The sequence below is a fragment of the Nycticebus coucang genome, chromosome X (genome assembly GCF_027406575.1).
Source record: "Nycticebus coucang isolate mNycCou1 chromosome X, mNycCou1.pri, whole genome shotgun sequence".
Classification (NCBI taxonomy): Eukaryota; Metazoa; Chordata; class Mammalia; order Primates; family Lorisidae; genus Nycticebus; species Nycticebus coucang.
The window spans coordinates 133,536,454-133,554,098 of NC_069804.1; the positions used below are offsets into that span (position 1 = coordinate 133,536,454).

Sequence of the window (17,645 nt, forward strand, 5' to 3'; positions counted from 1 at the left end):
TTTATTGAACAACAACAACAAAAAAAAATTAGGTCAACTTAAAGAGGTGGTCAATGTACAGAGGTGGTCAACTATAGAGGTTCGACTATATTTTAAAATGTATACAGAGAAATAAATATCTAAAAATAGTAAGAAACCTCCTGGGTGAAAGGCTCAACTGCAACTTGGACTTTACCTAACAAACACAAACAATGTAACCTGATTGAAATAAGAATAGTTACCTGAAATAAGAATAAATAATAAACAATGTACACAGCTATGATTTAATAAAAAAATAAAAAATAAAAAAGAATAAATAATAAAAAATAAAAATAGCAAGTAAATTGTGAAAAGAAACATCAGCTATTACCAAAAGTAAAAATTGACCATAAGGCCGCTGTAATCAAAATAGGAAGGTATTGGCAAATGGATAGAAAATTAAATCAATGGAACAGAATAGAGTCTAGAATAGACTTAAGTACATATGGAAACCCAATCAATATATGGCAAAGGTAGATCCATACAATGGGGAAAGGACTGTTCTTTTAATAAGTGACCATGGCATAACAGTGATCTATCTCAAAGAAAACAAAACTACATATCCTAAAATAAATCAAAACCTCATATCCAGGTGTATTAAAAACTTAAAAAAAAAATCACTGAAAATATGAAAAGGAAATTTAAGGATGGGGAGATCTTCTGGCAAGCCAAAAAACCATAAACAAAACCAAAACTGAGAAAAACAAAACAGGGGAAAAACAAAAACAAAAGCCAAACAGGAAAAATAATTGCAACACATGTGGCAGATAAAATGTTACTATCACTGGCTATGGAGGCGCATGCCTGTAATCCTAGCATTTTGGGAGGCTGACACAAGTGGATTGCTTGAGCTCAGAGTTCAAGTCCAGCCTGAGCAAAAGTGAGACCCTGTCTCTACTAAAAATAGAAAAAAAAAAAAATATCCAGGCACCGATAGTCCCAGCTACTCAGGAGGCTAAGGGAAGATGATCACTTGAGCCCAAGAATTTGAGGTTGTTGTGATCTATGATGCCACAGCACTCTACCCAGGGCTACAGAGCAAGACTCTATCTAAAAGAAGAGGGGGAAAAAGGTTAATATCACACATATAGGCCAGGTGCAATGGCTCACTCCTATAATCCCTTTGAGAGGCCTAGGCAAGAAGATTGCTTAAGGCCAGGAGTTCATGACCAGCCTGGCCAACATAGCAAGACCCCATCTCTAAAAAAAAAAATTAAGAAAATCAGTCTGACATGGGGACACAAAACTGTAGTCCCAATTACTTGGGAGGTTGAGGTAGCAGGATATTTTTAGCCTAAGAGTTCAGGGTTACAGTAAACAATGACCATGCCACTGCACTCCAGCCTAGGTGACAGAGTAATACTCTGTCTGTAAAACAAACAAAAAAATTAATGTCATTATGTGTGTATCCCTCTCCTCAGCTAATCAATTTCCTCTTCCTGAACAATTTCATTCATTCCTATGGCTTTAACTGTGACTATATGCTGATCATAGAAACATACAAGGTGTGACAATTAAGTTCATGAAATTGCCACCCTGAGCTTATGTTGGCAGCACTGTGCAAACAACATGGTAAAGGCTCATAACTTTGGTATATCAGTGTCTCACAGCTGTGTTTGTGTCAATGTGTGGTGCTGTCTTACTGAGGGGCATTCATTATTGTTGTTGTGTGTCTTGTGTGCCATCTAGAGAATGTTGGAGCTTGAATTTAGAGTAAGGAACAAACAATAAATTTCCTTTTAAACTTCGCAAGAGTAGAAGTGAAATTGGGGACATGTTAGTCCAAGTTTATGAGAATAATGCCATGAAGAAATCCAGTGTACAAATGGATTAAACATTTTTCTGAGGGTAGAGAAAGCATCACTGATGAAGAGAGGTCAGGGTAGCCAGTAACAAGAAAACATTGCAAAATCATTACTGACTGTGAGAAAAATAGCAAACCAAGTAAACATCAATAGTGAAGCGGGAAAATCTTGGTATGAGGAAGGTGTGGCTCTTACATCACAACAATGCACCAGCTCACTCAGCACTGATTATGAGCCAGAACCCCCTCCCTACTCCCCTTATCTGGCCCCCAGTGACATTTTTCTTTACCCCAAGACAAAGAAAATAATGAGGAGGCCGGGCATCTTCTTAGGAGGCAACCACCTCAGAACAGATCTGGGACGGAAACCCAGGCCCCATGAGTAAAGGATTTGCCTGAGGCAGTACCAGCCAGGGTTGAGCATGGGGACTAGAAAACGCACACACAGAGCCAGGAAGTTCCCAGGGTGGGGCTGACCCAGAGGACCACTTTACTGAGCCTAAGACGCACCTGGCCCTCAGGGGATGGTCAACCTATAGATAAAGAAAGGCAGGAGGCTAGAACTGACAGCTAACCAAATACAAACCTGCAGGAGCAAAGACAGGGCCTGAGGCCCAGGCTCTAGGAACTCAAAACAGCTTCTCTTCTGCAGAGGAATTTAGCAGGGACAGAAACAAATTCCCGCAAAGTTGTTCTGTTCTGTTCTGTCAGCAACATCAATCAGGGGCGGGGATGGAACTGAGTGAACACCCCCCCCCCCAGCCTCCATCAAGCGCCCAAGGTTGTCAGGCCTCACCTGCCCCTGCTGGGTAGAGTCAGAGCGCAGCAGCCTGGCTGAGCAGATACAGATTTCCTTGTGATTCAGGCAGGTGCAAACCCCTGGAGTATCTGTTCACTAGAGGCAACTGGGTCACAGTCCTGTGGGGCTATCAGTGACTGGGTGTGACAGAGGTACAAGATGTGGAAGGAGGCATCAACTTTCCCAGACTAATCTATTTGCTGGGTGGGTCCTCCTGACTTCACGGAGCACCAGAGCAAGTCATATTTGCACTCCTGTGATCCAGTTGCCAGAGACCTTTTAAACTCCCCCACCTGAGACAGGTGCTGACTGAGACAATTGATTTGGACCTTTTGAACTGAGCCAATCACCCGAGAACTATTCAAGTGGTGCCCTGGGTGTGTGTTTGTAGGAAGGTTTGATTTTCAACAAGGTTTCCAATTGTTGCCTGTGGGGGGAGTGGGGTGACTTAAATGCTGGTATTTCTCCACAGCTGAGACTTCAACCCAGAGTAACTGTTTCACTAGGGTCAGACAGAGACCAGCTAAAACCAAGACAGAACCACTTAGCCCCACCACACCAAACAGGTCCCCAGCTTCTCAGGCCATAGCACTATACAGATCCTCAACAAAGCTCCAGGGGAAAAATCAAATGGTGTAAAACAATCATGGGGCGGAATAAGCAGAAAAACTCTGGTAACATGAATAACCAGAATAGATCAACCCCCACAAGGAAAGATATGGCAGATGTAACTGAAGATCCCATTCATAAAGAGCTGGCCGAGATGTCAGAAATCGAATACAGAATTTGGATTGCAAACAAGATTAATAGAATGGAGGAAAATTTGGAATTAGAAATTCGAGGAGAAATTCAAAAGTTGTCTCAATAATTTAACGAATTTAAAGACAAAACCACCAAAGATTTTGATGCACTGAAGCAAGAATTTGCAGCCCTCAAAGATCTGAAAAAACACAGTAGAATCCCTCAGTAACAGAGTGGAGCAAGCAGAAGAAAGGATTTCTGACATTGAAGACAAAGCCTTTGAATGCTCCCAAACTCTCCAAGAGGAAGAGAAATGGAGAGCAAAAACGGATCATTCACTCATAGAGCTATGGGATAATTCGAAGAAGGCTGATATCTGACTCATTGGAATCCTTGAAAGTGATGAAGTGGCCTCGCAAGGCACAGAGGCGCTTCTCCATGAAATTATGAAAGAGAATTTTCCAGACATGCCAAGAGATTCTGAAATTCAGATAGCAGACAGTTTCAGAACCCCAGCACGACTCAATCCAAATAAGACATCTCCCAGGCATATCATAATTAACTTCACTAAAGTTAATAAGAAGGAGAAAATTCTCAAAGCAGCCAGACGCAAGAAATCCATTACCTACAAAGGGAACAATATGAGAATGACTGCAGATCTCTCTGCTGAAACTTTTCCAGCCAGAAGAGGGTGGTCATCGACTTTTAATCTCCTAAAGCAAAATAACTTTAAACACCAGATCCTGTATCCAGCTAAACTGAGTTTCATTTATGATGAAGAAATTAAATACTTTAATGACATTCATATGTTGAAGAAATTTGCCATAACCAAACCAGCTCTTCAGGATATTCTCAGACCTATCCTCCATAATGACCAGCCCAATCCTCTAACACAAAGTAAACTCACTCAAAAACTTTTGATCAAGCTCCAACTTCCACAGTGGCAAAAGGATTAAAAATGTCCACTGGACTTTCAAAAAACTCGATACCCAAACGTTTACCAGAATTATCAATATAATTCTGTGAACGGCTTAAACTGTCCTCTAAAGAGGCACAGGTTAGCTGACTGGATACAAAAACTCAGGCCAGATATTTGCAGCATACAATAGTCACATCTTACATTAAAAGATAAATATAGACTCAGGGTGAAAGGATGGTCATCCATATTTCAGGCAAATGGTAATCAGAAAAAAGCAGTTGTTGCAATTCCATTTGCAGACACAATAGGCTTTAAACCAACAAAAGTAAGAAAGGATAAGAATGGTCACTTCATATTTGTTCAGGGTAATACTCAATATGATGAGATTTCAATTATTAATATCTATGCACCCAACCAGAATGCACCTCAATGTATAAGAGAAACTCTAACAGACATAAGCAACTTGATTTCCTCCAGCTCCATAATAGTCAGAGATTTCAACATTCCTTTGGCAGAGTTGGATAGATCCTCCAATAAGAAGCTGAGCAAAAAAATTTTAGATTTTACCTAACCATCCAACATTTGGATTTAGCAGACATCTACAGAACATTTTATCCCGACAAAACTGAATACACATACTTCTCATCAGCCCATGGAACATACTCCAAAATCGATCACATCTTAGGTCGCAAGTCTAACCTCAGTAAATTTAAAGGAACAGAAATTATTCCTTGCATCTTCTTGGACCACCATGGAATAAAAGTTGAACTCAGTAACAACAGGAATCTGCACACCCATACAAAAACATGGAAGTTAAATAACCTTATGCTGAATGATAGCTGGGTCAGAGATAAGATTAAAAAGGAAATTGCCAAATTTTTGGAACAAAACGACAATGAAGACATGAATTATCAGAACCTCTGGGATACTGCAAAGGGAGTTCTAAGAGGGAAATTTATTTATTTATTTTTTTATTAAATCATAGCTGTGTACATTGATATATTCATGGGGCATCATTCACTAGCTTCACAGACTGTTTACCAAGTTTCACATATACCCTTGTAAGATGCACCGCTGGTATAATCCCACCAATCCCCTTCCCTCTACCCACCTCGCCCCTCCCTCTCCTCCCTTTCCCCCTTCCCCCTATTCTTAGGTTGTAACTGGGTTATAGCTTTCATGTGAAAACCCTAAATTAGTTTCATAGTAGGGCTGAGTACATGGGGTACTTTTTCTTCCATTCTTTTTTTTTTTATTAAATCATAACTGTATACATTGATATGATCATGGGGCATCATACACTCGCTTCATAAACCATTTGACACATTTTTATCACAGTGGTTAACATAGCCTTTCTGGCGTTATCTCAGTTACTGTGCCAAAACCTTTACATTCTACATTTACCAAGTTTCGCAAATACCCCTGTAAGATGCACCACAGGTGTGATCCCACCGATCCCCCTCCCTCTACCCCCCCCTTTCCCACTTCCCCCTATTGTTAAGTTGTAGCTGGGTTATAGCTTTCATGTGAGAGTCCCAAATTAGTTTCATAGTAGGGCTGTGTACATTGGGTACTTTTTCTTCCATTCTTGGGATACTTTACTAAGAAGAATATGTTCCAGCTCCATCCATGTAAACATGAAAGAGGTAAAGTCTCCATCCTAAGAGGGAAATTTATAGCACTGCAAGCCTTCCTCAAGAAAATGGAAAGAGAGGAAGTTAACAACTTAATGGGACATCTCAAGCAACTGGAAAATGAAGAACAGTCCAACCCCAATCCAGTAGAAGAAAAGAAATAACACAAATTAGAGCAGAATTAAATAAAATTGAAAACAAAAGAATAATACAACAGATCAACAAATCAAAAAGTTGGTTTTTGAAAAGGTCAATAAAATAGATAAACCTTTGGCTAACCTAACCAGGAAAAAAAGAGTAAAATCTCTAATCTCATCAATCAGAAACGACAAAGACGAAATAACAACAGACTCCTCAGAAATTCAAAAAATCCTTAATGAATATTATAAGAAACTTTATTCTCAGAAATATGAAAATCTGAAGGAAATTGACCAATACTTGGAAGCACGTCACCTTCCAAGACTTAGCCAGAATCAAGTGGAAATGTTGAACAGGCCAATATCAAATTCTGAAATAGCATCAACCATACAAAATCTCCTTAAAAAGAAAAGGCCGGGACCAGATGGCTTCAAGTCAGAATTCTACCAAACCTTTAAAGAGGAATTAGTACCTATATTACTCAACCTGTTCCAAAATGTAGAAAAAGAAGGAAGACTACCCAACACGTTCTATGAAGCAAACATCACCCTGATCCCCAAACCAGGAAAAGACCCAACAAGAAAAGAAAATTATAGACCAATATCACTAATGAATATTGATGCAAAAATATTTAACAAGATCCTAACAAACAGAATCCAGCAACACATCAAACAAATTATACATCATGACCAAGTTGGTTTTATCCCAGGGTCTCAAGTCTGGTTCAATACACATAAATCTGTAAGTATAATTCAGCACATAAACAAATTAAAAACCAAAGACCATATGATTCTCTCAATTGATGCAGAAAAAGCTTTTGATAATATCCAGCATCCCTTCATGATCAGAAAACTTAAGAAAATTGGTATAGAAGGGACATATCTTAAACCGATAAGAGGCCACGTACAGCAAACCCACAGCCAATATCGTATTGAATGGAGTTAAATTGAAATCATTTCCACTCAGATCAGGAAACAGACAAGGCTGCCCATTGTCTCCACTGCTCTTTAACATTGTAATGGAAGTTTTAGCCACCGCAATTAGGGAAGAAAAGGCGATCAAGGGTATCCATATAGGGTCAGAAGAGATCAAACCTTCACTCTTTGCGGATGATATGATTGTATAAAACACCAGGGATGCTACTACAAAACTCTTAGAAGTGATCAAGGAATATAGCAGCGTCTCAGGTTACAAAATCAACATTCATAAATCGGTAGCCTTTATATATACCAACAATAGTCAAGCTGAAAAAACAGTCAAGGACTCTATTCCATTCACAGTAGTGCCAAAGAAGATGAAATATTTGGGAGTTTATCTAACAAAAGACGTGAAAGATGTCTATAAAGAGAACTATGAAACTCTAAGAAAAGAAATAGCTGAAAATGTTAACAAATGGAAAAACATACTATGCTCATAGCTGAGAAGAATTAACATTGTTAAAATATCCATACTACCCAAAGCAATATACAATTTTAATGCAATCCCTATTAAAGCTCCACTGTCATACTTTAAAGATCTTGAAAAAATAATACTTCATTTTATATGGAATCCGAAAAAAACCTCGAAAAGCAAAGACATTACTCAGAAATAAAAACAAAGCAGGAGGAATCATGCTACCAGACCTCAGACTATAGTATAAATTGATAGTGATCAAAACAGCATGGTACTGGCACAAAAACAGAGAAGTAGATGTCTGGAACAGAATAGAGAACCAAGAGATGAATCCAGCTATTTACCGTTATTTGATCTTTGACAAGGCAATTAAAAACTGAGGAAAAGATTCCCTATTTAACAAATGGTCCTGGGTGAACTGGCTAGCAACCTGTAGAAGACTGAAACTGGACCCACACCTTTCACCATTAACTAAGATTGACTCTCACTGAATTAAAGATTTAAACTTAAGACACAAAATTATAAAAATACTAGAAGAGAGTGCAGGGAAAACCCTTGAAAAAATCAATCTGGGCGAGTATTTTATGAGGAGGACCCCCCAGGCAATTGAAGCAGCTTCAAAAATACACTACTGGGACCTGATCAAACTAAAAACCTTCTGCACATCCAAGAACACAGTAAGTAAAGCAAACAAACAGTCCCCAGAATAAGAGCAGATATTTGCAGGTTATGTCTCGGACAAAGGTTTAATAACCAGAATCCACAGAGAACTCAAATGTATAAGCAAGAAAAGAACAAGTGATCCCTTCGCAGGCTGGGCAAGGGACTTGAAGAGAAACTTCTCTGAAGAAGATAGGTGCACGGCCTACAGACATATGAAAAAATGCTCATCATCTTTAATCATCAGAGAAATGCAAATCAAAACTACTTTGAGATACCATCTAACTCCACTAAGATTAGCCCGTATCACAAAATTCCAAGACCAGAAATGTTGGCGCGGATGTGGAGAAAAGGGAACACTTCTACACTACTGGTGGGAATGCAAATTAATAAATTCCTTTTGGAAAGATGTCTGGAGAACACTTAGAGATCTAAAAATAGATCTGCCATTCAATTCTATAATTCCTCTACTAGGTATATACCCAGAAGACCAAAAATCACTTTATAACAAAGATATTTGTACCAGAATGTTTATTGCAGCCCAATTCATAATTGCTAATTCATGGAAAAAGCCCAAGTGCCCATCGATCCACGAATGGATTAATAAATTGTGGTATATGTACACCATGGAATATTATGCAGCCTTAAAGAAAGATGGAGGCTTTACCTCTTTCATGTTTACATGGATGAGCCTGGAACATATTCTTCTTAGTAAAGTATCTCAAGAATGGAAGAAAAAGTACCCAATGTACTCAGCCCTACTATGAAACTAATTTATGGCTTTCACATGAAAGCTACAACCCAGTTATAAACTAAAAAATAGGGGGAAGGGGGAAAGGGATGGGAGGAAGTGGGGAGGTGGGCGGAGGGAGGGTGATTGGTGGGATTACATCTGTGGTGCATCTTACAAGGGTACATGTGAAACTTAGTAAATGTAGAATGTAAATGTCTTAACACAATAACTAAGAAAATGCCAGAAAGGCTATGTTAACCAGTGTGATGAAAATGTGTCAAATGGTCTATAAAACCAGTGTATGGTGCCCCATGATCGCATTAATGTACACAGGTATGATTTAATAATAAAAAAAAGAAAATATTGAAAGGAAGACATCTGATGACATTTAGGACATCAGGGGTAATATGTGTACATTCACAGCTCTGATGGCTATTCCAGAAAAAGAGTTCCAAAATTGCTTCGAAGGGTGGACTAAGTTCTGGTGTTGGTGTATAGCTTCCCAAGGTGGGTACTTTGAAGGTGACCATAGTGATATTCAGCAAAGTGGTATGTAACACTTTTTCTAGGATGAGTTCACAAACTTAATTGTCAGTCCTCATACATTAATTCCCCTTTAAATCTGTGGTACCCAGCTTTAAGCAGGCCCTAAAGTTTCCTTTAATCTTCTGTTTCTCTTACCAGCTCTCTCCACATCTCTACAGTAGCTAATTCAAATCTCTACAGTCCTAAAACCTTCTGCCTCCTCACATCCTTTCTCACTAAGTAAAATCATTAACTTCCTTTTTCACATGGAAACTAGAACTCATCCCAGAGAATTCCCTCCAATTCTCACAACAAACCATTTAACAAACATAAGTGCATCTTCAACCATCTTTCTCTCCTCCCCTATTACAAAGAAGTGTTACTGGTCTTCATCAATCTACCTATGCTCTGCGTTTCATCCTCTCCTGCCCTCTTGGGGTCCTTACTTGATCAATTTTCCTCTCTCCTTCATTCAACTCCTCCCTGTCAACTGGCTCCTTCCCACTGGCATTTAAAGGTATTTGAGTCTCTCACAGCCATTATAAAGACCATTCATTTACTTCTCCAGGAAATACTCTTTTCTCAGCTTCCACAACATTAAGTTTCCTAGTTTTCCTTTTGATCACTCTCTTTTGCTTGTACTTTAAAAGCCAGTATTCTGAGAGTTCTAGCACACACAGTCTTAGGTGACCTCATCCATTATTATTATTTTTTTTTTTTGAGACAGATTCTCAACTCTGTTACCCAAGCTAGAGGGTCCTGGCATCAGCCTAGCTCACAGCAACCTCCAACTCCTGGCTCAAGAGATCTGTCTCAGCTTCTCAAGTAGCTGGAACTACAGGAACCTGCCACAACGCCCGACTAATCTTTGCAGTTTTAGTAGAGATGGAGGACTTGCTTTTGCTCAGGTTGGTCACGAACTCCTGAGCTCAAGGAATCCTCCTGCCTGGGCTTCCCAGAGTGCCGAGGTTACAGGCATGAGCCACCACTCCCTGCCACTTCATTCACTTTCAAGGCTTCAATTACCATGACAGTGCTTTGCTTGCCTTTTTTTTTTTTTTTTTAGTTTTAAGAGTTTTGTTCGTTTATAAATAGCATGCCATAAAATTCACTCTTTTTAAATAGATAATTCAGTGACTTTTGGTAAATTTACAGAATTGTGCAACCATTACCACAATCCAATTTTAGAATAATTCCATCACCTCAAAAAGATCCCCCTTTGCTCCTCTTAACATTTATCTCCATCCTAAATCTCTCTCCTGAAATTTAGACCCATAGCTGCTCACCAAATATTTTCATTTGCATAACCACAAGCACCACAAACTCAGTATTTCTGAAACTGAACTCATCTCCTTCCCATAGCCTTTTCAATGAAATCTGGTTCTTCTTTAATGTTTCCTCAGAAACCCAGGGCATTGCTCTTAGCTTCTCTTTCTTTCTCCTTCCCCACATCCAATTAATCATCACATCCCATATATTTTACCTCCTAAATATAATTCAAATCTTCAAATATATCCCTTTCTATCCTTTCTTTTTATTACGTCTATAATAATCTGCCCACCAAATTTTGGATCTGTCCACCAAAATCTCTTTCTAAAATTCATCCATCCATCCATCCAATAAATACATGTTAAGTGCCTACTCTGTGCCATGCACTGTGCCAAACAGTCCCCCTGTCTGGTCTGTCTACAGTCTTTTATTTTCCTGATGTGAAATCCAGCAGCCAGGTAACATAACCCTTTAAAAGGTGCACTGTGCCCATGCTTAAAATGGCTTTAAACTAAATTTCAAGTGGCTTCCCTCTGACCTTAGGATACATTCCAAGCATCTTAACATGGCTTTTACAATCCTTTGTAATCAGGTCCCTCTGTGCCGCTCTAGTCTCATCTCCCATCACTCCCCTTAAAAAGTCACTTAAGTACATGGATGGAGGTGGAACATGTTCTTCTTAGCAAAGTATCTCAAGAATGGAAGAAAAAAATATCCAATGTACTCAGCCCTACTATGAAATTAATTTATAGCTTTCATATGAAAGCTATAACCCAATTAATTATAGCCTAAGAATATGGGGAAAGGGAGGGCAGGGGAGGATAGAGGATGAGTGGAGGGAAGATAATTGGCGGGACCACACCTACAGTGCATCTTACAAGGATACATGTGAAACTTACTAAATGTAGATTATAAATGTTTTAACACAATAACTAAGAAAAAGCCAGAAAGGCTATGTTAACAAGTGTGATGAAAATTTTTCAAATTGTATATAAAACCAGCGCATGGTACCCCATGATTGCATTAATGTACACAGCTATGATTTAATAATAAAAAAAAAAAAGTCACTTAGCGGCTCAGCACCTGTAGCTCAAGCGGCTAAGGCACCAGCCACATACACTGGAGCTGGCAGGTTCGAATCCAGCCCGGGCCTGCCAAACAACAATGACAACTATAACCACAAAATAGCCAGGAGTTGAGGCGGGCGCTTGTAGTCCCAGCTACTTGGGAGGCTGAGGCAAGAGGATCGCTTAAGCCCAAGAGTTTGAGGTTGCTGTGAGCTGTGATGCCATGGCACCCTACCAAGGGTGACAGCTTGAGACTTGTCTCCAAAAAAAAGTCACTTAGCTACCTGAGTTTTCTCATCTCAAAAATGAGATAATAGTGGCTACCTCAGAAGTGGATGAGAGGATTAAATGAGATAATATATGTAAAGCATTTGACACAATACCTGGAGCATATTCAATGTCAATAAATGAACAAACGTTAGCTATTGATGATGGTGAGGAATGTTAGCCTTCTTCAGCCTCTCTGCTCTGAATTCCTATAGCATTTAGTATCACACAGTTTAGCGCTGTGTTATTTGATTTTGCATTACTTGCCAGTGCTTCATACTGCTAGTTCTGATTTCCCAACTAGACTATAAAGTTCTTGAAAACAAGGATATGACTTCAACACCTACTATATTGTTCTGTAGCACTTAGCACAATGCTAAAAACAGAGTAAAGCTTAATAAATACTTTTCAATAAATATCTACAAAGGAAAAAGTAACAGAGGTTTTACTGATGCTTTATAAAAACCAAAATACTGGGAACACCATTTGTGTTCACCTTCTGGGCTAATGATGTGTCACTAGGTTACTATGGGGCTTGGCAGTACTCACTGTAGGTCAGTGGTTGTTTTTTTTTTCCCCCAGACAGTTTGCTGCCAACATCCTGTTTTTGACAGAAATATAGTATGAAAGCATGAAGGTGTTTAATTCTTTTCTTTGGCATGCAGACAATAAGCAATTTGCTACTCATCCATGGTGTTAGATTTTTACTTCTTAAATATAAGTGTTCTCTCTGAGCTACCAGTATAATATAAATTCCATTTCACTCTAAAGCCAAAGGAGTCCTCCTGAAACACTTTGGACTACTTGGTTCACGAGTGGGTGGTAATCAGAACCCCAGATAGCCCCAACGGGCCCAAATGTTCAGAGCCCTTCAGGTGCTAGAACATCCCACACATTTTGCAAGAATTTAATTGTATGTGCTTTATAGAGTAAACTGGCATCTTGTGACTGTTTCCCCTTCCTTTTTGCACACCATTGTTATCCTTCCCTGTCCGGTCCTCTCTCACCCTCTAATCTTCCTCATGTCCTGGATCTTGCCCCTGCACCTGGGATTTTTCTAATAAGACATTTTCGGGCATTCATATGCCTGTTGTTCTGTTCTCTATATCTATATATGAGTAATGCATGATTACTCATATAGAGATTGGGGTGGGGGAGCTAAGGGTGGAACTGTGTGGTTCTATGTGACATGGGCTCCCATTGGTACAGTAGTCTCTCTTTTAGCTAAAGTTGTGTTTGTTTAGGAATTATTCTAAAGCCAATGATTATTTTGTGCCTTTAATGTTACTAAGGAGAAGCTAGAAGAGGTTTTGGATATGGAGAAGAAGAGGAAAGCTTGCTCGGAACAGAAGAGACAACATTTCCATCAGAGGTAACAAAAGGCAGCATCCTCTAATTTTGTCCCAGTTTCTCCCCTTGTATGGGGAAAACACCAAAGGCTTGAAAATAACCCTTGGAGGAGAGAAAAGAAACAGAGGTCAAATCAGTCCTCATAACCCAGTTTAAACACTTACTCTCTCACTGGACATCATATCTCTCTTTCCACATACACCCACATGCACACACACACACACACAGACACACACACATACAAGAGATGAACACTTAGGCAGCTGTCTATGAAACAGATAAACAGATGCATAGTTAATGCAAGGGCATTATGATGCATGCTCTAGAGAGATGATCACCACAAAGAAAAGAATGCCCAGATACCGCTCTAATATCAACCCATGTTGATCCCACATGGACACACAGTCACGTAACATACCAAGCCTTATCATACAGACCTCTGTTGTTAACTAAAACATAACCACAATAATCAGCTACTTGCAAAATATTGCACATAGAGCCATGGACTGATGAATCTTGTTGGTTTTGCCCTTCACTTTTAATATAGCATAGTGATTAAGAGCAAACCCTCACTCTACCACTTACTCCCTGTGTGACTTTGTACAAATTACTTGCACATGCTGTGCCTCGGTTTCCCCCTCTGTAAAATGAGAGTGAGAATCGTAGGTACCTCATCAAGTTATTGTGCAGATTGAATGAGCTAATGCACTTAAGGCTGTTAGGAGTAATGAGAGGTCTTAGAATTTCCTGAGATAGGGTAAACTTGGATTCAAATTTGATTTAGGGGAGAGCAGAGATAGTTGTGATGGACTGAGGTGTCAGATTCTATTTCTGTCCTCAGGCAGTAAATTTCTGATTTCTTGGGTGTGTATGCACTTCTCATTAATCATTACATCAAAGGACATGGGTCCACCATTAATAGTAACAATACACTTTTGTCTGAGCAAATCAATATATTTGCAGTCATGTGGCATTATATCTATTATTTGTAGTCTGTTTTAAATGTGGTAACATCAAGTATACTTTTGAGGACATCTTTCCTGCCAAACTCTTTGTAACTATTAAGAAAACCTGTGTCTCCATCAAGACTACTTTTATCCTGAAACATGGTCGTGCACACTCTAGAAGTGGGACCTAGCCAGGGAGTCTCAGCAAGGATGTGTGGGCCTCAGAGCAAACTGACTGAATGGTTGAGGTCAGTGCTGATACCTGGAGCTGGCCATCCTATTTTCACACCCAACATAGCACAAAAATAATCTCATATCAAGTAAGTACCCAATCACGGGCACTAATGCTTCCTTCGGCCAACACTAACAGTAGTTCTTCCTTCCTCCCTACTCCACCAAGGGCTGCTAAGATATGGAGAACTGCTCTGGCTTATCCAATATAAGCCAATGGCAAGGGTATAGAAGAGGCTTACCATGGATTTGAGAATGCCAGTCTCCCAACTAGACCATATGTTCTTCTAGAGCTAGAGCTATTTAGTGAGGGAAAACATAGAGTATTCTAGAGCTGTCTCCTACCTATTCGAACACAAATGAATCAGTTGCAATTAAACATCTTCTCCAACTAGGCTGCACAGTGCAATAGAAGGAACATGGACTTTGGAGTCAGAAAGATGCAGGACTGAGTCCCAGCTTACTCTGTTTGTGACCTTGAGTGAGGGATGTAATTTCTCTGACCCTCAGGTTCCTCATTTGCAAAATAAGAATATCACCAACCATTTCACAGAGTTGTCATAAACACTAAATGAGATTAGAGACAAGAGCCACCTCTAACACAGTGCCCAGAAGAAATGCTTCAAATATGATTCTCTCCCCCTCCCAATCCCTCCTTACTATACCTTACAGCTGGACTTCTCTAGTCAGGCAGGAACAAAAAGGACATCTCAATGACTGTGTGCATGTCTGTTGTGATGACAGTTGATTTCATTTTAGGTTCTGGGGTTTTTAATTTGTTTGGTTTGGGTTGGGTTTCTGACAGAAGAGATTGGAAGTAGGAGTAAAATCGAAAATATTTAAAGATACAGACAGGCTTGATAGGGCTTTAACCAAATTATCAGTATCCCATTAACTTTCCAAGAGCACACTGTACATGGGGAATCTAGGCAGACTGTATAAAGAGAGGAGCAAGCAAGAGAGGCCAAAATTAAGCAAGCATTCTGGTCATTTAGTGAGTAACCTGGAATTTGAACACTGAGAAACCAATCTGGAGAAAGATAGCAGATGGGAAATAGGACTATAAAATGAACTTTGCACCCAAGGACAGTACACAAATGGAATGACAGTATACATATGCCTACATGCATGGTTATGGCTATAAAAACATGACCATACCTGAAAGCTCACCTACTCTATAGCTGTGAGGGAGGAGGGGAAAAGAAAAGAATATTAATCCTAACTCATTTTATCCTTACACCCTGTCATGTGTCCATACCCTCCAAATATTTCAAGTCCAACATTTAATGTCTTCAAAAATGTCATTTCACTGGAATACATCCAGAATTGTCAAAAGCAGTTTTGAAAAAGGTATCTGAAATTATAAAGTGTTTTCTAGTATAAAAATATGCTGTACTTGCACTTGAGATTGCACTTGATTTAGGTTTTTCATCTATATTAAATGTCAATGCTATATACTTAATAAGATTGAGAGTACACTCTGAATTAGTCATTACAGTAGTAAAAATTAATAGACTGACTAGGTCACTGCACTTCTTTTCCATTTTCTGCACAGTGGATTCAAAACAGGTATTTCACTCTCACAAGGCACTGGTAGTCCAGCTCCTTCTCAGGAACCATTTGCTCCCCTTGCTCTTTTGTCTCTCACAGAAGTATCTACAGAACATTTTGACTGAAGAACATTTAAAAGTTCCCAAACAACTCTCTCTCTTTTTAAAACCACTAGAGATGAAAGCATCTGTCCTTCCCTAAAACTTGTCTTTTGCCCTTGCTTAGAAGCAGTAATCAAGAGGAATCTGGGTGAGATCATAGGCACGTTTACTTATCTGTATCGACATACAGAATCCTTTAGATATTCTTGCAGAAAGGCAGTAAATATTTCCCTACTAATAAAATTTGTTTAAATTAATAACTGCAAACTAGCAGAATAATCCTCTTTAGTGCTTGCATCACTTTTGCAGAGATACTGGTGGGTTATTTAATAATTTAAAAGGGCCATATGGCTGAGATTCTCACCATTTTTGTTGCTACAATTTTATTCCCACACCCTCTTTCTAAGGAATGGTCTATTCACATACACACATATATATATAGTCACATATATATTAACATATATATATATATTTTTTTGAGACAGGGTCTTGCTCTGTACCATGATGGCATCATAGTTCACAGCAACCTCAAACTCCTAGGCTATCATGATCCTCCTGCTTTAGCCTCCCAAGTAGCTGGGACTACAAGTGTGTGCCTCCACGCCCGGCCAATTTTTGTATTTTTTTTTTTTTTTTTTTTTTTGTAGACATAGAGTCATTCCTTCTCAGAGTTGGTCACAAACTCATGCCCTCAAGCTATCCTCCCGCCTTGGCCTCCCAGAGTGCTGAGATTATAGACATGAGCCACATGCCCTGGCCTCATATATACATTAAATTTGAAATTGATTATGAGCATTTGAGAATGATTGTTCTCCCCACTCTCAGAAATAGTGACAAATACCTCTGGAAGTCCTATGGTCAGGACTAGGAATCTTTGGCAAAAGATGTGGAGCCCACAAGCACTACTATTAGTACTACTGCTACTAACAACTGTTCCTACAATTACTTCTCTTCCTTTATCCTCCTCTTCCTCCTCTTCCTTCTTCTTTTCCTAATACTACTGCTGTTTATTGAGCTTCAACTATAATGCCAAGTACAGCAGCAGGTGCTTTACATGTACTGTCTTACTCTTCAAGATATTTTTAGCCCAAGTTTATAAATAATGAAACTGAGACTCAGAAATTATGTGTTCAAGGTTACACAGCTATCATGACTCCAATCTGTCCAACTCCAAAGCTACCACATCATACTGCATCCCAGGACCTATATACCATTTCTAGGAGGAGCAAGAAACTGAGACTTTGGAGCTAGGCAAGAGGGTCTGGGGTCAGAGAGGTGTCTGGACACCAAGTCCCTTCACTTCAGGAAGGGAAGTGAAGCATATGTGGTCGGAGGCAGTGGATTTAGTGATTCCTATCATTAGCTACCCAGTAATGGAATAATAAACAACTACCCTGTTTCCCCGAAAATAAGACATCCTCTGAAAATAAGACCTACTTACAGGAAAGATAAGATGTCCCCCGAAAATAAGACCTAGCACATCTTTGGGAGCACACCTT

The 17,645-nt window shown here is 39.3% G+C and overlaps 1 protein-coding gene across 4 annotated transcripts in view; it reads right to left on the reverse strand.

Moving 5' to 3' along the window:
- MID2 (midline 2) overlaps positions 1–17,645 on the reverse strand; it is a 124,986-nt gene that overhangs the window by 61,872 nt on the left and 45,469 nt on the right. The window lies entirely within an intron of this gene.